This window comes from Cupressus sempervirens, chromosome 3 (assembly GCF_028749045.1).
Source record: "Cupressus sempervirens isolate cs-2001-9-10 chromosome 3, ASM2874904v1, whole genome shotgun sequence".
In the NCBI taxonomy this organism is placed as follows: domain Eukaryota; kingdom Viridiplantae; phylum Streptophyta; class Pinopsida; order Cupressales; family Cupressaceae; genus Cupressus; species Cupressus sempervirens.
The window spans coordinates 403,075,055-403,096,499 of record NC_143120.1 but is presented as its reverse complement, the minus strand read 5'-3'; positions in this window follow the sequence as shown (position 1 = coordinate 403,096,499).

Genomic DNA, 21,445 nt, shown 5'->3' with positions numbered 1-21,445 from the left:
TCATCTAAAGATGGCATGGTGAATTGAGTACCAAGTGCACCCTTAGTAGCATAGAAGGTAGAAACAAACACAGAATATTCTGAACTTAGCTTAGAGAGAATACTAAGAATCAGTTGTTCATCTTTCTTTTCAATTCCACATTGTTTTAACTGTAGCCTTAGTGATTTCAATTTGGTGAAGAAATCTTGGATTGTGTTGAAATTGCCTGGACTCAAACTAATTAATTCATTTTCCAACATATGACCCCTCATTGAATCTTGTGTGCCAAATAGTGTTTCTAGCTTTGTCCATACTTCATTTGGTGTATCCAAAGACTCAATGTGAAATAGCAAGTCAGGAGAAACAGACAAACACAATGTTTCAAATGCCTCATCACATTTGTTAAACCACTCAGGTTTATCTTCATCTTTAGCAGGTTCAGTTTCAAGTCCCATAGTTATCCTATTTAATCCAGCTTTCCTTAAGTGAATTGTCATGCGTGATTTCCACTCAAAGTAATTGTATGGAGTTAGGATGGGCATATTTGTTTGATCCATGATGAAGAAATGCAGAGAAGAAATGCTAGAAAGAAGAGAACCCAACCACGACAATGCCCCCTCCTCTTTACTCAATCAAAGAACCTCCCCTCAAAGAAATATGATTTGGTACTTTATTTTAGTGCATTTACAACTACCACTAGAAAGAATTACTTAGTGGTCTTGATTTCAATGCATTACAAACCCTCATGAAGAGCATATGCTAGAAGTGAAACTTGGGCATAATAATCAAGGAAACAAATAGCACCAATGTGATCTACTCGAAAAATCATGCACTTTCAAAAAAAGAATCACCTCGATACGAGGTCGTATGAGAAAGTTATGATCCTCCGAAGTTTCCAAAATGAGAACTGTGCACAGTCACGGCTGAGAATCTGCAATTTCTGAAGAATTCATGCATGAAAATCAAAAAACAACCCCACTAGTGGATAGAGCACAAAAAAATAGCCAAGTTCATAACAAGAATCATCAAAATCGGAGTCCGTATGAGCAAGAACGAGACATTTGAAAACTGCATTCAAATCTGCGACTGCCAACGAAGAGGGGTATGGCTGTAGCTTTGCATGCTCGATTTTGAAAAATATACAGCTTGCATGCAAAATCTAAAAGATACCCAGATGGTTTTTTGGGGCTGCGAACAAAACCCAGAAAGCATTTTTCTTGCTGATGTACAGAAGATGTTGCCGTAGTGTAAATCAGATGCCTTTAACAGTAAAAAACGGCTCCAAAAATCAAAAAATGACCCCAGCAACCAAAATATGACATGCAAATGCTGGATCAGCTTCTTAAGTCCATCAATGGCATGCTAGAACCTGCAAAACTGATTGAAAACTCCAAATATGCAAGTTGGTTGTCAGATTTGAGATTGAAACCCCAGAGAAAAGCTGTTTTTGTCAAAACTTTTCTGATTCTCAGGATCATCCAAAGATGCAAGAGAAGAGCATACTTCGTTTTTCAAAAAACTACAATAAAGTTTATTTGCCCCTCCCAAATCTCTCAAATAAGGAAACTAAAATCTACTTTTGCACATAGAAAAGCTCTGATACCATGTTAGAATCTGAAAAGATTAATAATCCAGAAAACTAGTGCAAAGAGTAAATATCTAAACTATGAATGCAAATGATACAAAATCAAAATAGCATCATAGAGTTAGTCTCCAAGAGAGTAATGCAAATGCTGGAAGCAAAATAGCATTAGGAGGATGCAAAAACAAGAGATGCAAATACAAGCCAGGTAGCATGCTTATATAGGCTAGGAAGAGGGAGGAGGTGGCAACACCAACCAATGAGGAGCAACCATCTATCAGACTAAAGATAGAAAAGTATCTTCCCAAGATAGCTAATGGATGCTCACATGTAGGAAGGTGACACCTCACAACCATTCACCTAATAAGACATGCTTTATTAACCTAAGCGAGATTATTAAAAGTGTAGGAAAAACCTAGCAAAATAGGAAAAATAAAAAACTACACTAACAAGAAGGAGGAATCCTCCCCATTTCTCATGTTCCAAGTGAGTTTATCTTGGATGATAGATCTACATTTGATCATAAAATTCTAGAATCTTGAACCCCTTGGAGGATTGGTCTCCCTAAAGAAAATAATCAGGTTAGGGGAAGACAAGTATTTGTGGGTTGAAATTCTAACCCACTTTAGATGAGGGTATTTCAGCATTCTCCAAATTAAATTAGTTGCTAAAGCCAACCCTTATAGCTTAATATTCTTGATACCTGTCCCCCCTAAATCCTTAGATCTACAGACTTGGTCCCAAGCTAAAAAGGGGAACTTTCTTTTCTCAACACTACCTTTCCAAAAGAATATTTTCAAGTGTCCATTAATTTCATTAAGTTTACAACTCAAGAAGTCAATGCAAGAAATCTAATAGATAGGTTGGGTAGATAGAACTAATTAAACCAAGGTATTCCTCCCAGTTGTAGAGAGTCACTTTCATTTCCAACTTGCATTTATTTTTCCAATTTATCTATAATGGGGTCCCAAATCTACGATTTTAGCTTGTTGCCCAACATCTAAAGGTAACCCCAAATATTTGCAGAGGAGATAACCTTTATTAAAATAAAAAATTGTACAGATTCACTCTTCCATGATAGGATGGGTATTAAAGAAGGAGATAATTAATTTGTCTTTATTGATTTCTTGACCTGAAGCCAAAGAGTATTGTGTTAGAAAGTTACACAGAGCAGTGGCCTCCTAAATTGTACTATATCCATAAAGCATATTATTGTCTACAAAATATTGGTGTGTAGTCAGATCAAGAGTACTAGTGATGGGAATGCCATTAACAAAACCTAAGGATCTAGCCCTAGAGAAAAATCTCCCTAGAGCATATGCCATTAAGATAAAGAGGAAGGGGGAGATTGTATCTCCTCGTCTTAATCCTCTTGAGAGATTAAAAAAATCCTACCAAAGCACTATTGACTAAGATGAAGAGATTTAGGGTTGAGATACATTCAAGATCATATTAATCAATTGCTTCAAAAATCCATAAACTTCCTTAAATTTGCATAAAAATCTCCAGTATACCCTATCATAAGCTTTCTTAATGTCTAATTTGATGAGCATGCTTGGTGTCTTCTTATTTTAGATTGAATGAATAACCTCCTGAGCTATGATAATCTCATCATATATAAAATGTTCCTCGTTGATAAGGTTTGGCAGGATCGATTGAAGTCTAATAGCCAAGATCTTGGTAAAAATCTTATACAAGATATTGCAAAGAGCTATAGATTTAAAGTCATTAAAGGTTGTTGGTTTATCTATTTTAGGAATTAGAGAAATAAAAGTATTATAAAATTCCTTCAAAAGTTTACCTAAATTCCTAACACCTTCTATGGCTCTGGTTATGTCATCTGCTATGAAATCCCAACACTTCTGAAAAAAGATAGAGGAAAACCATCTGGGCTTGGAGATCTGTCTGGATTCATTTAGAACAGAGCTACTTCAACCTCCTACTTACATTTTCTTTTGCAAAAGTAACTTATTTTGATCAAGGGAGATAAGTTTGGAGATATTTACTAAAACATCTTGTCGAACCTCGAGGTTAAAAACTCACTGAGTTATAGTGAATATCTACAAAGTAAGATATGGCCTCTAAAGCAATTTCTTCTAGGGATTCTTTTAAAATACCATTGAATCCTCTAATGGAAGTTATGTGATTAATCACTCGTCTTTTCTTAGATCTATTTTGGAAAAAAATTGTATTTATGTCACTTGCTTCTAGCCATGTTTCCCTTTTTTTTAATCTCCAAATTTTTTTTTCCTTGGCAAGGATTTCTTCGTATTGTTGCATTAATATTTTTTCATCTAGAAATTAGATTTCACCCATTCCATGTTCTATAACTTCATTATTGAGACGTAATACCCCTCCTTTTCTATCATTATAGACTTAGTTGTTAAAGTTCTATATGACTCTTCTATAGATGTGTTAGCTCTTGTTTGATATTTCAAATGCAATACTTTGATATGTTGAGTAATTGATTATGTCAGGTTGTAACAATTTCCTACTTGCAGTAATGATTTTTTATTTCTCTTGGTTAGTTAATGAAATTACTTTTATGATGTTGTCATATGGTATGTCTTAGAAATATTTTTATTATTTCCTCATGGTGATGAGATGTTCATGTTAGAAAATGATGTTATTTATATTTAGGATTTACTATTATACTTACCCCATACATGCATGTGTATGGTGTGTGTGTTTGTTTTATATTTATGTTTGGCGTGCCTAATATGGTTGAGGGAGGGAGTTGTAGTCACATGGTAGTCAAGATCTACATGATGTACCACTCCTAGCCATTGCCTATTTAGCTTAGATATATATATGAACATATACATGCTTGTCGTTTAAATAGATTTCTAAGTATTGGGCATCGACTTCCCTGAATTGCTAGGATGAGCATGTCCTATTGTAAAAACTCAATGGTAAGAATGGGGAGATAATGTTCAGTTCCAATCCCAACCACAACCTAATTACTTGTCTTGAGAAGGATGACATGTATCTGACTTTCCACCCTTATTTTAATAAACCACCCTAGGCAGCTAAAAAAATATGAGTGCCAACCCAAAATAAAATTAAACAAAATTTGGCCATGTTTATTAATAAAGTGCTGACAAGGATTGAGAGGTCAATTGGAATAAGGAGAATTATAAATAAAATTTAAATAATAGTGACTTCTTTAAAGAGATCAACTATGATTTTTTTGGGAAGGTGTGACTATTGCAAAAGGCAAATTGTTTAATGAAAAAGTATGGCTCCCTCCAAATGGGAGATACAAAAATAAAGATCAATTTATCCATGAAGGATCAAGAAATAACATGATCAAAGAAAATGAGTAGAAATAGAATGAAAATCAGAACTGATCTTATATTAGTAGTAGTTGTGATATTGCTATCAGGATTTAGTTGTGTGATTTTTGAGTCAAACTCATTGACCTATATTTCATGATTACTGGTTCACTGAATCCATCTCTCATGAGAATGAATGGAACACTTAGCACTCATTAGATCCAGGTATTGCTCATAGAGGTGAAGCATTGGGGCTTCCTAAGAAGTCACCCATCCCAGTACTACTCCAACTCAAGTGCACTTAACTACAAAGCTTTCCTCCATGGTTAAACCCACTCTTCTTGCAACCTCATTTGCAAAACCTTCACCAAGTGTTGTGCCTTATGAAACAAATCTCACATTTTAATAACCCACCTTAGGTGACTAAATAAATATGAGTGCCAACCCAAAATAAGAATAAACAAAAATTGGACATATTTTTTAATAAAGGACTAACTAGGATTGAGAGGTCAATTGGAATAAGGAGAATTATAAACAAAATTTAAATAATATCGACTTCTTTAAAGAGATCAATTAACACTTTATTTGGAAAGGTGTGACTCTTGCAAAAGGCAGAATGTTTAATGAAGAGGTATGGCTCCGTCCAAATGGGAGATACAAAAATAAAGATTAATTTATCCATTAAGGATCAAGAAATAACATGATCAAAGAAAATAAGCAGAAATAGAATGAAAATCAGAACTGGTCTAATATTAGTAGTAGTTGTGATATTGCTATAAGGATTTAGTTGTGTGATTTTTGAGTTAAACTCACTGACCCATATTTCATGAGTAGTGGTTCAATGAACCCATCTATCATGAGAATGAATGGAACACATAACACTAATTGGATCTAGGTATTGCTCACAAAGGTGAAGCACTTGGACTTCCCGAGAAGTCACCCATCCCAATACTAATCCAACTCGAGCATGCTTAACTACATATTTTTCCTCCATGGTTAAGCCCACTCTGCTTGCAACCCCATTTGCAAAACCTTCACCAAGTGTTGTGCCTTATGAACCATTCATTAGAAAGCCCCTTAAGGTCATCAACTGACAAGTAGGAATTTTTTTCCACAACAAGTCAACTTGTTATATTTTTATAAGGATTTAGCTGTGTGATTTATGAGTCAAACTCATTGACCCATATTTTATGAGTAGTGGTTTACTGAACCCATCTCTTGTGAGAATGAATGGAACACTTATCACTCATTAAATCTAGGTGATGCTCATAGAGGTGAAGCACAAGGACTTCATGGGAAGTCACCCATCCGAATACTACTCTAGCTTGAGTGAGCTTAATTATAGAGGTTTCCTCCCTGGTATCGTTGTGGGTTTAACCATGGAGGAAAACTATGTAGTTAAGCATGCTCGAGCTAGAACAATACTAAGGTGGGTGACTTCCTAGGATTTCCAGTGCTTCACCTATGTGAGCATCACCTAGATCCAATCAGTGCTAAGTGTTCCATTCATTCTCATGAGAGATGGGTTTGGCGAATCACTACTCATGAAATGTGGGTCAATGAGTTTGACTCAAAAAATCACACAACTAAATCTTGATAGCAATATCACAATTTGACTTGCTATAAAAATTAAAGCCTACTTATCAATTGATGAGAATAAGGGGCTTTCTAATGAATAGTTCATAAGTAACAGCACTTGGTGAAGTTTTTGCAAATGGGGTTGTAAGCAGAGTGGGGTTAACCATGGAGGAAAACCCTATATAGCTAAGCACACTCAAGTTGGAGTAGTACTGGGATGGGTGAGTTCCCAAGAAGTCCCAATGCTTCACCTATGTGAGCATCACCTAGATCCAATGAGTGCTAAGTATTCCATTCATTGTCATGAGAGATGAGTTTGGTGAACCACTATTCACGAAATATGGATCAATGAGTTTGACTCAAAAATCACACAGCTAAATCTTTGTATTCCATGAGGATGCGTCCCCTGGGTTTTTTTTACCTCATACTCATACTGGGTACAAAACAGGGATGTGGATACTCCTTTTTACCATCCCTTGTGCCATGCTAGAAGATCAATTTTGGGTATCGTCCCTGAAATGACATTTCCAAATTGCCAAGAAATGGGGGTATAGAAATCCCTACCGGGGACCCCATTCCTGTCCCTTTCTCGTCCCCGATACCTATTCCCATCCCTATTTTTCCAAAATGGTGTCAATGCTTAAAATGGTTTTTTTTTTTTATGTTGGTTTGTTTTCTTTTCCATCCATGTGGGCCCTACATGGATGTTGGGGAATGATAAAAAAGAAAACCCTATTTTGGCTTTAAAACACAATAGACTCAAGTCTTTTCTTCATTTGGAGTTGTTTTCTAGGTGGAAGTGGAAGAGGAAAATAATAACAACAAGAGAGGAGTGCAATTTGGAGGTGCAAGAGGAGGTTTTGCCTTCATTTTAGGTATTTTTTTACTTTCTTTTTATTTGATTCAAACTTTATTGTTGTTTGTTGCCATTTTTTTTCATGGCATAGAGAGGGCATATTGAATGGAACATTGAAATGCCTTTTTTTTCCATAACTTGTACTAGTATAACACATTGTAAAATCTGAAGGAAAAACATGAGCAGTAGTGAGAGTGAAAGAAGTAGTGATAGCATGGATGTTGCAATTTGTTGAGTTGTCATTTTGCAAGATGTTGAATGACAGAGATCCTTTCAAATCTCTCTCTTGAAAAGCTAATAAATGACCAACTCTAAGGTTCTATATGGTTGTTTTTCAACCTGTTGGGTATTGAAGATAAATGTGTATGTTCATGAGGAGGTCTTTATTGGTTCCAACCAATCTGCATACCTATTGTTGAAATGTAACCACAAAGAGATATATTTTTGTATTTTCTATTTTGTGATGAATGCAATTTATCAATGCACCTATATAAATTCCTATTTTAACCAAGTGTTTGAAAATCGAATAACAAAGATAGAGTAACTAGAGATTTTAAGAAAATTGTTGAAAGGTAAATTCCTAATGGACATAAGCCAAAGTAACAACATGTCTATGAATTAAATTATCAAAAGGATTCTATGGAAAGCCAATGAAATTAGGAGCAACGCTTCCTCAACTCCACTAATGCAATTGTCAATGGGAACTTTAATAATAACGAAAAGATGTTTCATGTTTCATCAAATCGTGAGGCTATAGAAAGTGTGATCTAATGAGAGCCATTTACAACCCATTCTATGCCATATTTTAATCCATTTCATTTAGTTTTACACTCACTTTCCTATTCCATTTCCATTCCATTTCATCTCATTATTACCATTTTTATGTTGCATATGGTTTAATATATATAAGTACTATTTAAAATAGTTTGGGATTAAAATATGGAAAATTCATTATTGATTTATTTTTATGTTTATTATTGCAGCATGTTGATTTGTAGAACAGGTCTTCTTGTCGCCTACTTTATGAGACCTTCCTATCACATTTGAGATTGAAATTGTTGTGTATTATGATAGTCTCCAACTTATTTATATCATCCTTTGGTTACCTCTTCCAAATAAGGGAAAGAGTTTGAAGTAATCATTTGATACATTATTGATTGGATATGGAGCCGTCTTTGTTAGAAACTACAAAATTTTTTTTTTTTCACCATTTTCTATAATAAGCCAAGACTAGTGTAATACACTACCAACCAAGGATTCACATATATTATTTGTATGATGATCTAAACAAAAAAAATCTCATGCTAGAGACTCTAAGAAAACTCGTGATGCAAATATTTTGAATAGAGAGGACCAAATAGATCTATGTTGAAAGATTTCATACGTGGAGACGAAATCAAGGAAAGTTATGTGCTAGTGAACAGGAATGAATTTAACCCGAAATCAGATGCTATCAATGTTATGATGAAGGAAACAATAGTAGAAAGAAACCACACTATCTTCTTATTGTGTCCACTATTATAACAAATTAGTTTTTGATTTATGGGTAGCAAATTAGTTTCTACATACACCCATATTCCTTGATTGTCGACAAAACTAAATTGTATCACTTTATGATATCTTTGTAGACTCATATATATATATATATATATATATATATATATATATATATATATATATATATCAGCGAAGGATGGATTATTATAAGCATATTCATTTTGTGTAGAAGAGACTATTGTACACAAATCTAGTCTACGTTATTCTATAATGAATGAAAGCATCATTTTGCCATGATTGAAATAATGTAAGGTTCATCTATGCTTTATTCATCGTGCGATTCAGGGAGTAAGGGCCCGCTCTTTGGCAAAACACGATGGTATTTTTATTTAGTGTGTTTTATTATTATTTAAGAGTTTTATTTCTTAATTAGTCTATCTAGTGAATTAGATGCTCATGTTTTTGTCTATTTACTAATTTCTAGATTAGTTAATTTAGGTTTTTAGATTAGCTAATTTAGATTTGAATTTAGTATTTGTATAAATATTCCTGTTATTGTTATTTATTTCATAAATTGTTTTTTTATTATTTTGATGTTCATTTATGTTGCCGATGTTCCTATTGCCAAGAAGTGATAGTTCCTGTCATCGGGATTTATTTGGTTTTCCATAGATTTACTTTTGCATGTTGTAGCTACATTCATAATCCCTCATCTCACAACTAGCATCCCTTGATGGCATATTGCCCATACACCTTTCACAAGATTACATGCCTAGACTGACACATATAGACCAAGCTAAACTTCATCATAAATTGTTAATTATATCTTTTTATTCGCCCCAGTATTGACCTATCATGCTTACGTGAGACAAAATGCTATGCAAGAACAATAATGATCCTTTCTCCAATTCATCACAACAACACAATTTGTTAACATAAGGAAACCACCAAAACTAAAAGATCGTACAATCATAGCAAGATAATAAAACCATTGGCTCCATTATTATTCATAAAGATACATTCACAAAAATAACACTCTCTAGCAAGAATAACTACACTTAGAATGAGAACACTAATAACATATATTATTGCATCAAAATAATGGCTTGGAGTACATATTACATTCATGCATTTTAAATAAATGCTCTCCTCCCTTTGTGTTAGGAGTGAGAGCTCTTCTAATGCAAACTCATGCTAAAAACTAATAAAATAAAGCAATTTACATACAAACAAACTCTCTAAATGATGCTAAGTAGGTCTCAACCCTTGTTTATATCATTAATTGGTGTATGAGCCTTTACATGACATAAAAGAATAAAAGAATGAGAAGATAAGAAGATAGAAGCTGTGAGATGATTTGGAAGTCTCTGGGAGCTCTAAAAATGGAAGCTTGGCCTTTTCTAGGCATTTCTAGGAGTTGAATCGCCATCAAAATGTGTTTCAAATGCATGGAATGCTCTAAAATAGCAACTAGAAGTAAATTTTCGGTGCACTGCTTCTTCTTCAAAACTATTGGCACACCTCTGAGAAAAGTACACTTGCGTACCTTGGTGACAGGTTCAAAAAATCCAAAAAATCTTCAAGTGTCAAAACTAAATTTCTAGCATTTGGGTTTTCTTCCCCTTTATATCAAAATGATATCTGGATGTTTGCCTTTGAACTTCTCTATTATTTCCACAACTTCACTAGCCTCTGGTAAATCTAATGAATCATACTTATTCTTAACTACTTATTGGTAGTTGCTTACTTCTATCCTAGTATCCATAAAATCCTCAAGCTTGATGTCTAGTTCTAGTCATGCTTCTTCAGTTTTGAATGCTTTTTGTACTTCATCTTCTGAAAAAGCATTTTAGAATGTATCCCCATATTGTTGAACTATTGATTGAACCAAGGAAAGCTTGGTCTTCGACTCATATTCAAAAACCTCAAGGCTAGTTGCATTATAGTATTTTTCTGCTTCAAAAAATTGCTCTTGAATTTTATCCTTTACTTGTTGGATTCCTTCATGTAGTCCTTCCATGACCTTATTTCTTGATGATATCTTTTATATCTAATCATCTAGCTTATCTACCTCCTTCGCTGAGTATATCTCCATCAACATCTAATACCTTTGACCCTTTATAGATCTGAGTGCTTGTAGATCATTAGCCCAGGTACACACTTCATCCATTAGCCCAAAATCTTAGTTTATAATAGAAACAAACTTGTCGACATTAGTCTGGATATTGTGCAATAGGTTCAAATTGTCTAGTATAATTTGCACTCCTCTCTCCTCAAAACTATGATGCCATTGCTGACATGCGTCCAAAAAAAATTCATCTATGGTGTTGTCTATTTTCTTACAAGTGTAGCTCCAAGAGTGATCTCAAGATTTTCTAGGTCTATAGGTCCAATTGCCTCATTTAGGTATCCTCTGAGTAGCTCATTCTTCTTTCACAACATTATCATCTATGACTCATCTTTATCCATGTGTTTGAACACTTGCTTGAGGCTTGTAGTGATCAACACTTTTGCCATATCCACCGTGGGCTTTCCTAATATCACCTCCTTCATTTGGTAATCCTTTAGAGTGAGTTCTTTAGTATTAGCACGAGGAGGAGGAATGATGATATGTGCTAGAAGGTCTCAATATTGATTCTTCATGATGAAGGAAAGTGTTCTAGCATCACTCATAGGTAGCTGAAGACTCTTTATTTCTTTTATCAACTCTGTCATTCCCTCCTCTTCTGTTAGTTCCATTTGCTTCTTTTGTAAAAACATGACCTCCTTCTTTAGCCACGATGGTGTAGTCCCCATTGGTGATATGTATATAGTTGAAGAAGCTAGTTTAGAAGTGGGCTCATTTCCCTTATTACTCCTTTCTTGAGTCTTCTCATGTCGAGGGATTTCTTTAGTGGGAGTTTTTGTGCTATGTTATGCTAAGGATATGGCCTCTGTATCTAGAGGAACTTGTGGAGTTTCTTCTGCTATCTGTCCTTCCTCAGATACTTCATCAACATGTAACTGTACATATTATCCTTTCTTGGTATCTCGACTTTATATTTCTACCTAGGTTGTCAGAGGAGGTAGAGCTACTAACCCTTTATCCATTACTACCATGACATGTGCTAGTCATGGAGGAATGCCTAGAGGTCCTTGAGGTAGAGGAGGCAATTGATTCTAATCCTCTCTTACTGGCTTATTTTTTAGAGTATCCCTTATCTTGTCTACTACCAACTTAATGCCTACTGGTATGAAATCAAAATCTAAGAGGTCAAAAAATTTGGTTCCTTCACTCTCCATCTCAACTATCCACTTTTGTTGTTCATCTTCTAATGTTTCAACCTAGATAGGCTCCCTAGGGGCAGATGGAGGTGTTTGAGTTGAGCTTATTCTTCTCTCCTCCTCTATCACCTTCATTAAGTGAGTTCTTTTATTCAAAGGGAAAAATTCAATTTGTTCCCCTTCTTCCTCATCCTCTTCTTCAGCAATGGTTTTTTGAACCTGTGGCGAGGGAGTGCTCTTCTTATTTAATTTCCTCCTTTTGATTCCTACCACCATTGTCTCTATTCAAGATCTCTTAGGTAGCAATGGGGAGGCTTCTTCCTCTAAGGTTCTAGGTGGTGGGACCCCTTGCTCTTATGGAGGTTCTACCTGTTGTTGCTCTTGTGATTTCTTTGGCTCTTGTTGGGCTTTTTCTTCTTGGACCTCAACCACTTACTTTCTTGCCCTCAGGGCTGCCCTTTTCCTCTCTACCCTTTCCTTTGTTAGTCTCAAAATTCTTGAGCTCCCGCTCATGTTGATGTACCATTTCTAGATTCACTAGTGATTTCACGGGGTAGGTCGGTATTGTGACCTTGGTTCCTTTTCCTTTCTTAGGCTTAGTTGTAGCCTGGAGAGGTATGGCCTAGGGAATTGGATCCATTCAAAATGGTTTCCTAATCCACTCCCTCTTAAGTTCTACTATATGTCATCCCTAATGATCCATGTCATCATTCTCCTCATGCCCTATTTCAACACTCATAATGGGCCTATCATAGATTTTATTCCTATTGTACAAGGGATCCATTATCTCAGGAGCATCCTTGTCCCAAGCTTTCAAGGGTATATCAATGTTAAGAACTTTTCCTGCAAGACGTAGACTTATCCTACAATAATCCCTAACGCAGACATCGTAGTCAGCTAATGCATTCATCCAATGGTCCTCAAGGGTTTCCTCATGTATGAACTTCTTCCCGACCAGATGTTGAACCATTCCAATATTATCAAAATATGGGCATGGAGCCTAGAAATCTTCCAAGGGATATTGATCACATTATGAGTTGAACATAGCAATATTTTGTTTCTATTTTATTTGAAATTCTCTAATGGTGATTGGCCAAACACATGTTTTCTTATGTTGTTTCCTCACTGTGTCGTATGCAAAAGTGAGTTGGTGAGTTAACTACAATAGTATGAGTTGGTCTGAAGGGTACCTTGGAATCTTCTTGGAGCACAAAAGAGTACTAGCTACCTAGAGATAGGTAAAGGTCTTGAATTGGATGTAGTAGGCACCTGCTTTAGTTATCTTTGTTGTCACCTCTACTGACATCCTTTTGGCATAGCCACCTTCAATAAATATGATGATAGTGAATATAATGCCATCATTCACTACCCTATATTGAACACTTTTTAGTGGGATCTTCTTCTTCATCAATTGTGGGTATACCACATAAGGCCAAGCATTTTCGTCTTGTATGCTTCCCTTCCTATACAACCCTAGGTAGTTTGTGGTTCTAGCTGCCAGTAGATACACCATATAAGATTTCATGTAGAAGCATGGGTCAGTCTTGACCGAGATCAGTTGCTTGTCCAAGTTGTCACTCAGGATGATGGCCCAATCAATAAACATCTTAATGGTTTTGATTGTATCAATGAAATGCACCATCCATGTCTCTAGGTGTCCTGTCGTAGGAAGGCCAATAGCTTTGTTGAGGAGAATAATTGAATACCCAATATCATCTTTCATGTACCCTTGGGTCATGTCCACCTTTCCTACTCTCTGACCCAAGGGTGTTTTTTCAACCAAGAATGTGGATTGCACCAATTTATCGGTAGCTTTCTCATTTAACCTAGACCATCTATCTGCTCCTTCATAGGATATTTGGAAGTATTGATATGCCCTCGGGATGTGGAAAACTTTCTCTATATTTTGTGGCCTGAGGTCAAGGACTATCTATCTAATCATGCTTTTTACGACCTTCTCATCTAGCATGTAATATTGAGCCTGGGTCATAATTAGTTTTGAGGATTGGACGGATGTAGTGTGTGAAGTTGTATTCAACAACCCACTTCGGACCAATGTTGATGCCATTGCTAATCTTTCCTTTGGTTTTTTGCAGAGTGTTAAGAAAGTGTTCGAGTCAATGTGGCCAAGTTCTATATCCCATATCTTTGCATGTTCATCTTGGAATCTGGACTTCTTAGGAGCTCCTTGGTATTTGAATGCTATAAGTTTAGGTGCCATTTTTAACACCATAGAAGATGATGATGATGTAATTTTATTTTCATAAAAGGGGAAACCATTAATATACTAATGTCGAAAGACCAAAATGGGACTCAACTAGTGCCCAGACTAACAAAAGAAAAAGAAAAAATCAACTAAAACTGATAAGACTAAACAAAAACCCTTCAAATGTCTATTTTGTGCACTAGCACACCTAGTGCACCTACACAGGTGTGCAAGGTGTGCTAGTGTGCATCTATTTTTTGCATTTGGGTACAATGTGCATAGTTGTACACATTGCGCACCTGCACAAGTTGCACATGTGTGGTTTTGCTAAGGAGGGGGGAGGTTAGAGTCTTGTGTTTTGGTGCCAAGGTGCACACCTTTTGAGGGTGCACACATGCACATGTGTGCACCTTCATTGTTGGTCTTTACCTTAGGAGGCTGGAGTCAGGAGGTAGTCTGTGGAGTTGTGGAGTAGCTGAAGGTGTGAGTGTGCATTGAAGATAGGAGAGCAGAGACAAGTGAGGAGTGGAGGGGAGGTCAGGGTCTATTTATAGACCTTAATGCAAATGCGAACCCCAAGAGGGTGTGCAAGTGCATACCTTCACTTGTGAAGCAAAATTTCTCCCAGAATTTGTTTTTTTAGCCTTCTAACTTGTTCGATAGTGCCCGATTAAAGATCGGGGCTTGACCTAGACCTAAGGGAGGGTACTAAATTATCGAGACACTATATTAGATGCCTCAAAGATAATGTTGAAACTAGGAGGTTTGCATTTTGTGACTAAAAATGGGGTGTGCGTTGTGGGACCACAACATCATGCTTGAAACTCAAGTGTCATATTTACAAAACCAAGAAAAGGACCTAGGATGAGCATACATGATTCTTCAATTGAGCCTTATATATACGTCTTTATGGAAAATACAATGCCTAATCCATTTGAGTGCTCTTCCATATTCGTAAAAAAATATGTCAAAGACCCATCCAACTCTAAGAAACCTCTCCTACAATTTTCCACAAAAGTAGATGAGAATAAGAAGAAACATTTGGGGGGTAGTAGGGAATGAGAGTGTGATATATGCAAGAAACATTATTTCGGGAGATACACAAGAGTGTATTATCATCTTTTATGGATAGATGGGCAAGGGGTAAAAGGTTGTAAAAAAATTAAAGCTGATGAAAACTTGAGGCCAATAGGTTGCATGTGGAGGGGGAGTTATTGAAAGCAAGAGGTCCTATAGGTACCACACCCACACCCTCATTCACTCCCACTAGCACTACTACCAAAGGGTAGGGAAAGGCCAAGAGATATACCAAAGTGGCTAATTTATTTAACATACAAGCAAAAGAGAGAGCTGAAGAGTCCATTGGTAGATTTATTTTTGCTTGTGGCATACCATTCCATGCTTCTCATTCCTCATTCTATAAACAAATGTGCAAAGATATATATGTTGTTGGTCTCTTATTTGTACCACCATGAGAGACTAAATTATACACCACTATCCTTGATAAAGAGTACTCAAAAATAAACATTTTGATGGAGGATACGAGACAAACATGGATGAGTAATGGATGTACTATCATCATGGATGGGTGGACTAATATCAAACATCAACCACTCATCAATCTTATTGTCACTAGTACCACATGGGCCTATTTTCTTAGAGCCATTGATTGTTCAAGAAAAACAAAGGATGCATCCTTACAATTTTAGATTTTGAAGGATGCTATAGAAGAGGTAGGGGCTTCAAATAGTGTGCAAGTAGCCACTGATTCAGCCTGAGTGTGTAAATAAGTTGGATTCATAGTAGAGAGCACCTATAGACACATTTTTGGGACCCCATGTTGTGTACCTGCATTGAATAATACCTTAAGTAATTTGGGAAAATTGATTGGATAAAGGATATGGTGTTTGAGGCTACATATGTGCAAATGATTATTTGCAATCATCACACATCTCTTGCATTATTTAGGACATTTTCCAAAAAGATTTCCTCAAGCCCATGGACACTAGATATGCTAGCTACTTCATTTTGTTGAAGAGGATACAATTCATGGTGGTCAATGCAAAGTAGAATAGATGACATGAATCAAGAAACCCAGATGGAAGACTTGTGAAATGAAGAATCTTGGATGAGACACTACTACATTTGGACCTAAATTACAATGGTACGCCATCACAATTACAATGGCCAACCATCGCCCATGCAACAGAATGTGAAATTGGACCCTGTCAGATGGGTGTTGGACTTTTAGTGTTGCAACTTGCGATGACAAGCTCCTCTATCACAATTGTGATGCACAAAGCCATCGCAAATTGGCAGAAGACAAAGTGAAAGGGTCACTGTCACATTGTCATACTCGCGATAGTCGACCGTCACAAGTAAGACATCTAGCAGTTTCTCCAGGCCATCACAACTGCAATAGTGTGTGACAACAATGCCAAGGGTGTGACAGAAATCCATTGGATTTTGCTGTTAAAAATGTAATGATTGTGCGATAGATATGTTGTTCACCCAATGCCTTGCCATCGTGCATGTCATTGCAATTACAATGACTTGCCAATCAATTTGAAAAAAAATTGTTGTTGTGGACCATAGACCTATAATGCAAATGCTCACATTCAAGGTGAGCCCCATAGGTTTCAGACTCTTTTTCACTATGGATCCAACAAGTATTAGGTATATCTTCAAGACTAAAATTGATAACTATTTGAAGGTCAGTGTAATGAATTGGACTTATGGACTTATAGTTCTACTCATGAGAATCAGTGTCAATTTCTGGCTGATGGTATTTTTAAAACATACAGCCAAGTGTAGAGACTTCAAAAGAAATCTACAATCTACACTTGACTTGTTTCATCAACTTGACTCATCTTGTAATAAAATTGAGGGGTTTAAATTAAAGAGAAGGTGACAAATGTACATTCATGCAGACAATTAGTTGAAGTGTGGGAAATACATTTTTTTGTTTGGAATTATTCACAACTAACTTAGAATGTGAAAATATTTAAGAAAATCCAATAAAATTTTTTGGGAATGATTTTTTTTACAACAGTTCAACAACCAACTTAAAGATCACAGTAGAAACATATAAGCAGTCATAAAATTGTACAAGTAAAATATTCAATATATTTAATCTCATTGTTTGAACCTCACAAAAAATGCCATCTGCAAGTCACTTTTACTTCATACAGATGTTTATGTAAAACAAATCAAAATTTCTAAAATCGATCCAACAAATACATTTTGTGCAAATGTTGAAGTCAGTTCATGTCATTTCTCAAGATGACTATTCTTTGCGACATTATGTCAAATGGAATGAATGTGTTTCTATCTATGCTACCACATTTCTGATAGGCATTTTATTATGCAGTTGACATACAATTGACGTGCTAGTTTTAGATCTCCATATCTTTGGACTTTTTGCTAAATGGCTTGCACATTACCTATGGTTTAACATTTTTTATGGACGTGTATCAACAATATTTTGGGGAATTCAAAGATCCTAAGGCCTTCTCAAAATAATAAAAAATGCAAAGGTTGCAATCATTTCATTCTATGGGTAGTTGTTACTCCTATGAATTTAGAATTTGTAGGAGAAAAAACTCAAATATCATTTGTTGCATTTGTAGGAGGGCTAATTTTATCATGACTCTTTTAGTCCTTACTGCAACAAATTGGATTATGGGTTTTTTTGTGGACAAGAACCAAAGTATCTATGGTTACATGTTGAGTCTAAGTAACATATAAACACATTCATTCTCTATGAGAAATTCTAATTCGATTATATCCTAGTTTGTTTGGTTGGAGAGTTTGTAACTCTACCAAGAATTTTTGGATTGTCTTGTTAGATACCTTAGGAACGATACTAATGAGTAGACTATTGGATGGTCATTAAGACCTTGTTAAAAAAACATGTGTTTGGTTAGTTAAACCACAATCCCCTCTACATCATATTGGTATCAAATCCATTATTATTGTGATCATTTGGTAAATGTTAGTCACCAAAGAATCATTATTTCTAGAAATATCAGAGGCCAACATAATGAATAAATATCATATTACAGTACTCTTATTTCAGTATTGATTGCTATCCTTTATTTGTAACAGATCGAGTAATGATCTGATATTCATGCATAGAATTGATAAAGAAAGGATCAAATACAATAATGTTGATACATGAAAGGGATCAGGTATATTAGCCATTCTTTTGTTATGCATATCAATGACCTGGCTTATAATAATATTGGTTAAAATTAACTAATCTGATCTGGGCCATTGTTATGATTTGATTAGTTAACAGTGAATCCATGCCATGAATGGACATGGCTCCACATTGTGGAGACATGTCCTTTCATGACATGTCTCCTTCATAACATACTTATACCAATTTCTCAAATCTAAGAGATATCCTTTCATGACATGTTTGGTGATTCCAGACTTGATGAATGATTAGAACTTTGATCTTAAATGGGATCTTTAACATGGTATCAGAGGCTAGTTAAGAGAAAGATTAAATTTATTCAGAGAGATACCTCTTCTATGGTGACAGGTTCTATGGAGTTTGAAATTATGTCTATTGACGTTTATCGATACAAGCTCAACTATCTCAAGAGTTTTCTTCTCTTTCTTGAGACAATGACTATACTCTAAAATTAGACAATAGTAGGCAAGATCATAGAGTAACCTAGGCGTAGGATGGATAACCATTTTAAACAACAGTTAAATTGGTGTAGTTATTGATTAACTGGGTTGATTACTTCATTATTATATGATCCAATGGTAATGTTAGTTATTATTTTGACATACATGAAAACATTATTTTATACACACACACACACATGAAAACAACCATGCACTTTCTAAGAGTTTACAATTGTTCAACAAAATTCACGTTTTACAAAAAAATGCATCTGAAGAACTTTTGGCTTAGAAGAAAGAACATGGTGTTGAAGTAGTATAGAAAGTGCTTGACATGAGAGGTCTACAAGTGAGGGTGTTTAACAATCTTGAAAACTTGAATGTTGAACTAAAAGCTATCGATGATCAAACACCTATGCTAGAGTTACAACACAATGTGAAGTTGATTTTAGATAAGGTAGAGGCAAATGTTCAGAAGTTTGATAATCAAAATTTAAGGCATGAGAGCAAAAGAGAAGGAGGAGCAACAACTTTAGAAAGAGACTGCACAACAGAAACAACAACTAGACAACATAAAGGATATTATGGGAGCCACTGGATAGAATCTAGGAAAGTGTTGCAGTAGGTACTATGACATTGAAATCACTTGCAAGTGTTTTTGAGAATTTACAATCCAAATGTCAAATTCTTATAAGAGTGTTTCAAGGTTGGGAACCACTTCAACATCCTTTGCATGGTTTAGAGGTAATGTCATTGTGGTAGAGGCTTCTGAAAGGGAATGAGCCTCATGATTATGGCATTTATACAAAAGTAGAACTTGCTTCTTCAACCCTTACACTCAACTCTTCACTGAAGTTATTCTTCAATTCCTTGCATATGCAATTTTATCACCTTGGAAAGCTGTATTTTATCCTACTAGTTGGGAATAGCTAATTGTTCATTTTATTGTACCTAATCTGATGATAGCTCTACATAAATTTGTAATCAACCCAATGAATTAACAACTACATCCATTTAACTAGTTATGGCTAGTTTCTTTCTAAAAATATCTTTTTTTGATATGTTTTTGTAAAATTTCTTGCAAACTCTGCTCATTTTTCCTGGTCAGCATTATTTTTGTGGAGGATCTCAAGGAAAGTCACTTAGCCTGGGTTGAGTGAGGTTTATTGTTTTATTATTTGGATTCTGGAATATTTATGTAGCTGGATCAATTTTTCTATTGTGCTAAGATATAATAAGCACCTTAAAAAGATCTCTAAATATACATGTTCAGAAGGAGATATAAAGAGATACCTATTTAGAAGGATTAGAAGCCAACATTTACATAACCCTTAAAGAAAATCACAGAGCTAGGGCATGGCAACAAAATCACAGAGTAGGGGCATAACATGACAATGAAATCATAGAGCAAGGGCACAACATGGCAAAAAAATCATAGAGCAAGGGCACAACATGGAAAAAAAATTCTAGAGCAAGGACATGACATCGAAATCACAGAGCAAGGGCATGGAACCAAAATTGTAGAGCAAGGGCATGGCACTGAAATCATAGAGCAAGGGCAGGTCACCTAAATCAATAGATATCATTTATAAACCTAGCTAGAGATGTAGCCAATGAAGTTTGACTTTTGCATATTGTAATTTGCAACAAGGATTATAAATTGTGAAATTATAAATGTTACCTACTTTCTCCATTAAGCATTGCATGTCATATGGAACACATAGTGCGAGTCGATTCCAAAGGGATTAGTGTTTCCCACTATCAAAAAAATGAAACATAGGTTCAAGTACCCAACGTATTATGGTGGCCTCCTTTTCTAATTTGGCCATGTTTTGAAGACAAATCTTTGACAAGACTTTAGGATCCTCTGCTTCCTCCCTGTAATATTATTCAACATATCACCACACTTAAAAGAAATAATGAGAATAGTTCATGAATCAATGTATACTTTAGAATGATCTAATATCATCTATTTCTACTATTCAAATTCTTCTTCATGTCTCCCAATTTACAACAAAAGTTATCAAATGCAATTAAACATGATTGTAGATAAATAAAAACATTAGAATACCTCAGAGATGAATAATTTGAGGTAATCCCATAGTAAGCCATTCTTTTGAATATTTCATACAATGCAACTAAATTTCATAAATAAATGAGTTTGACTATGGCATCCGTCTACATTGCCTAAAACTAAGAGATTCACACAGTTAGTTGTCATGCAATCATAGGTTAATGTTGAGCTTCAATTGGTTTTGAGAATAGTTTAATATTCTCTACTAATAAGGGCCAACCACGTGAAGATGGAAGCTCATTTGGCCCCACCCCACTAAACATCTAAATTCCCCTTTAACATCTAAAATTCATTCATTCTATTAATAAAATGTAACATTCATGAATTATCACATGATAACATTCAATAAAACATTAGTTTCATTAAAACATTCACATTAACGTTGAAACATAAGATTCATTAGAACATTCACATGAACATTCAATAGAGCATAAATAAAACATCTATACATAAACATCAATCATTATCCAATAATTTACATAAGTTACATGAGTCA